Below are 5,071 nucleotides of genomic sequence, written 5' to 3' on the forward strand. Positions count from 1 at the left end.
TGGGTACGCCTTGTACCTGCAACAGGAAACGTCCCAAATAGCAATGTGGACACCTCACATTTTTCCAATGGACTCCCTGGACTCCCCTAGGGGTCTATTTTTCAGATCTTTTGTGGGGTTCTCTAAATGTCCGCCGAGCCTGGGACCAAAAAAACGCAGGTGACCCCCTAGCAAAACCAGGTTGGTTTGTGATTAGTGGGCACTTGTGTTTTATATATATATATATATATATATATATATATATATATATGTATAAAAATCCATGGTGTCTAGTGCCCCCCCCCCACCCAGAGACAGATAGGGGGTAATAACCACCATCTGCCCCCGGGGGGGGTAGAAAGACTGTCTCATTGGTTGGGAGGAGTGGGCACATTTTGGCATGCCCATTTGGGCAGCCCCCACCCCTATGTATTAATTTTAAAAAATCCCTGGTGCCTAGTGGGCTTTCTGTGTGCCCCGGAAGGGCAGCCTCCACTCTTTTATAATGTTTTTATAACCCTAGTATCTAGGGTGCTTTCTGCCCCCTTGTGGGGCATATTGGGGGTAATAACCCCGATCGGCACCCACGATCGGCAGAAAGACCGTCCCATTTGTTTTTGGGGTGCACTGGCATGGCCATTGTGGGGAGCCCCAACCCCACATATTAAAAAAAATCCCTGGTGACTAATGACTTTCTCCCTCCAAGGGGGCAGATCAGGGGCAGTTGTCCCTATCTACCCAGGGGAAGGAAGACTGTTCAATTTCGATTTGGGGGTGGAGTCACTGGCATGCCCATTTTAGGTAGCGCCCACCCCTACATATAAAAAAAGAAAAACAATCCCTGGTGCCTAGTGGACCTTCTGCCCCTCTTAATTACAGTAGAGAATAATAAATAGTTAAAAAAGGCCAGAAGAAAACAATTAACATAAGCTTTTAAAAAACCCAGTATAAAAGGTAACTAGTCTTCTTTCAATAATTGCAAATACATCATTGCGGACCGAGCCTGGTTAAAATTCATTCTTTTTAAAATTGGGACCAGGAATTGTTTTCAAGGGAAAGCATAAAAGTTACATAAAATGCAGCAAATCCTGCGGAGACTGACTGTCGCAGCCGCAGGACGCTGCCATCATACCTCTAGTAAAACATTTGGGTCTGGCAAGTAGGAGGTGAAAAAGGTTCAACCGAAAAATTGTTAGCAGAAATTTATCATGCGTAGACAGAGACCCCATAAGGTACTGCTCTGTCCTAGAGGTTGTTTTAAGCATAATGGGTGTTCGTACACTATATTTCTCAACCTCCTTGGCTTCCCTCTCCATATTCCTCTCTAATAAATAGGCTGCCTTAATTGCTTCCACATCCTTCTTTACAATGGAGTCCGGATTAATAAATAAACCCCCCCCCCCGACCCAGCCTTTCTAGACTTCTCTTCACATAATTCAGCCATGGGATACGTGCTGAATTATCAAGAGCCATATAATCTCTTAAAATCAAATAGGTGAGAGGGATATCTGTAATAAGCCAACTTTTTAACCAGCAGGTAAGTGGACGCAAAGATAGTTTATCATTTAAGTAAGAGACCCTGGGAACAATTCATAAGCGTTTCAGAAAATCCTTTTCTGATATTTGAAGGGTCTGTCCAGATTTATAGCCCCATAGTTCGCTGCCATACGAGGCTATGGACAGACTTTTTGCCTTATACACTTGCAACATAGCCCCTATAGGCTTCTTCCCTCTCTTTGAAGCGAAATTAAAGATTGCCGAATTCGTCCTCACCATGTTCCCTTTTGTTTTCTGCAACAGTGGGCCCCAATTCATCTAATCGTCAAAAAGGACCCCTAGATATGAGAACACGTTGGTACATGGAATTTTTGAGTCTCCCACTCGAAATTGATAATTCTTCTTAACCCTCTGCCTACCTGCATGACATATGAATTAGAATTATTAAACAGCAAATCCCTGTCTAACATAAAGCTTGAAAAAGCAGATAAAAGTGTTTGTAGCCCATTTTCAGTCCTGGATATGAGAACGGCGTCGTCCACATAAAGCAGGACAGGAATCCCGCGCCGTCCTACACTCTGGTAATCTGCACCAGTAGCCCTTAAAACCATATCCAGGTCATTAATATAAAAATTAAATAAGAAGGGGCCAATATACAACCTTGCCGGACACAGTTTTTAATGTTAAAATCCCTTTTGACCCGCAAACACTGGGAAAACCTAACATTGGCTTTGGTGTGTAGAAGAGTAGGGTCTGCAATCCTATGGTCACCCCCGATTTTTGCTTTTTGCTTCACTGGTTTACGACTTTCCCTGGCTGTGGGCCTGCTAATCAGACCCACAGCCTAGCTGTTCTCTCTCTAAATTGACAACCATGTACCTTAGGTGCATTTACCAATTGCTTTCACATCCTTCTTTACAATGGAGTCCGGATTAATAAATAAACCCCCCCGATCCAGCCTTTCTAGACTTCTCTTCACATAATTCAGCCACGGGATACGTGCTGAATTATCAAGAGCCATATAATCTCTTAAAATCAAATAGGTGAGAGGGATATCTGTATTAAGCCAACTTTTTAACCAGCAGGTAAGTGGACGCAAAGATAGTTTATCATTTAAGTAAGAGACCCCTAATTCCTCATGAACCACCATATTAGAATGCCCCTAGGAACACATCATAAGCGTTTCAGAAAATCCTTTTCCAAAATTTGAAGGGTCTGTCCAGCATTATAGCCTCATAGTTCGCTGCCATACGAGGCTATGGACAGACTTTTTGCCTTATACACTTGCAACATAGCCCTATAGGCTTCTTCCCTCTCTTTGAAGCGAAATTAAAGATTGCCGAATTCGTCCTCACCATGTTCCCTTTTGTTTTCTGCAACAGTGGGCCCCAATTCATCTAATCGTCAAAAAGGACCCCTAGATATGAGAACACGTTGGTACATGGAATTTTTGAGTCTCCCACTCGAAATTGATAATTCTTCTTAACCCTCTGCCTACCTGCATGACATATGAATTAGAATTATTAATCAGCAAATCCCTGTATAACATAAAGCTTGAAAAAGCAGATAAAAGTGTTTGTAGCCCATTTTCAGTCCTGGATATGAGAACGGCGTCGTCCACATAAAGCAGGACAGGAATCCCGCGCCGTCCCACACTCTGGTAATCTGCACCAGTAGCCCTTAAAACCATATCCAGGTCATTAATATAAAAATTAAATAAGAAGGGGCCAATATACAACCTTGCCGGACACCCTTTTTAATGCTAAAATCCCTTTTGACCCGCAAACACTGGGAAAACCTAACATTGGCTTTGGTGTGTAGGAGAGTAGGGTCTGCAATCCTATGGTCACCCCCGATTTTTGCTTTTTGCTTCACTGGTTTACGACTTTCCCTTGGCTGTGGGCCTGCTAATCAGACCCACAGCCTAGCTGTTCTGTCTCTAAATTGACAACCCTGTACCTTAGGTGCATTTACCAATTGGTACTGGGCCACCTTATCAATCCCTGTACAGCATACCTTAGGTATCCAGGGCATAGGTGTACCCAGGGCCTACCAAGGGCTGAAGCATGTATTATGCCACCCCTGGCTGGCCATCTAAACAGACACAACTGGCTGCACGACAGCTGGGGCAAGGTGGTGTAATCACCCTTTGCTTTAGATATAGTTCCCTATATCTAAACCTAAAATGGACACATATATTCCTATCAGTCACTCCTATGGCAGGCCTTATCAATCCTGAAGGCAGAGTGCTTGGAATTATGTGAGATGGTGCTCTGGCATGAGCTGAGCCCGTTTGCAGCTTGCGGAACCAAGTCCTAATAGCTGTTCCATGATAACGCTATACCATATACTCTTAAGTGCATTATGAAACTTGCGGTCAAATGCTAACTTTGGTATAGCATTATCAAAACATGTCGAGTAAGGTGTCATACGAATTGGAATACTACCCCCTTGCCAATTCTGGTGACTGGGGTAGCATTCCACCCTTCTAGAGGGACACGACATGTATGTAACTGTGAACCCCGGTTAAAGGTAACTCGAGCCTCAGCATCACAAAATGGATGCTGCCACCACAGACACAAGTCTGACCTCCTGCTGCTGGGAGTCCTTCCAGCAAGGGAGGCTTGGACAAAGGGTTTCCTGCCTTGGGAGGTGCTAGCACCACCCCAGACAGGATTTTGTGTATTAGGTAGGACAGGGCTGAAAGGAATGAGACATGCCTGGGGCACACAAGGTGTCCCTGTGCATACTCCGGTCTAAACCAGTTCCTGGGGCACTCCAGCCCCAGAGCTGGCGCAAGACCGGACAAAGGATAGGGGGTGTAACCACCCCCCTTCCTGGTCCCACCCAGGGGAGGGACCTAGTCGTAGTGCAGCTCCCTTTAGCTGAATAAAGGTAGGAGCTGGTCCCATTCCCAGTTAGATTAATCTTGACAACTTCCACGAAGAACTCTTGACCTTCGACCTCCTAAACATCAGAAGACTGAAGAATCTCCCCTATGGTCAGGGAGTGACCATCCTGCTTCGCAGGCACCATCAAGCTCTTGTGCGGTTTGCTGCAAGTCCTTCCTTCCTGGAACCCGACGACCCAGCTCGACGAGACCCGGACCTCCAGACTCCTCTGACCTCTACTCACATCCACAGCACAGCTGAGACCCGTGGGTATGACGAGCAACTTAGAGACGGCCATCTTGAGAAACCTGCACAGCGCTTCCAGCACGACCGCCGAGGGATCCTCGAGTGAGTGCATTGGGGTCTGAGAAGCCCCACACCGACGCAGCACCTGCACCAAAGACCAGCCCCCCAGCATCCACGAGATCTGCGTGAGGCCCTTTTGCCTGGTTGCTGCTTGTCCTGTAGTCTGGTCATTTGCCGGCTGGCTCGTGACCTCCGAGACGACGACCCGAAGAATCCAACACTGCTGGTCTGGTCCCCCAGACTGGCTCTTGCTTCCCTGTGAACGAGAAGCACCCCGGACCCTCCTGGTCCGCACCAGACGCCATCTTTTTTCCACCGCGTGGCTTGCACGCCAAGGCCTGTTGCCCAGATCGACGATCCAACACCGCCAACAGCAGCAGACTACGTGGGACAGCTCG

The sequence above is a fragment of the Lissotriton vulgaris genome, chromosome 10 (assembly GCF_964263255.1).
Source record: "Lissotriton vulgaris chromosome 10, aLisVul1.2, whole genome shotgun sequence".
NCBI lineage: Eukaryota > Metazoa > Chordata > Amphibia > Caudata > Salamandridae > Lissotriton > Lissotriton vulgaris.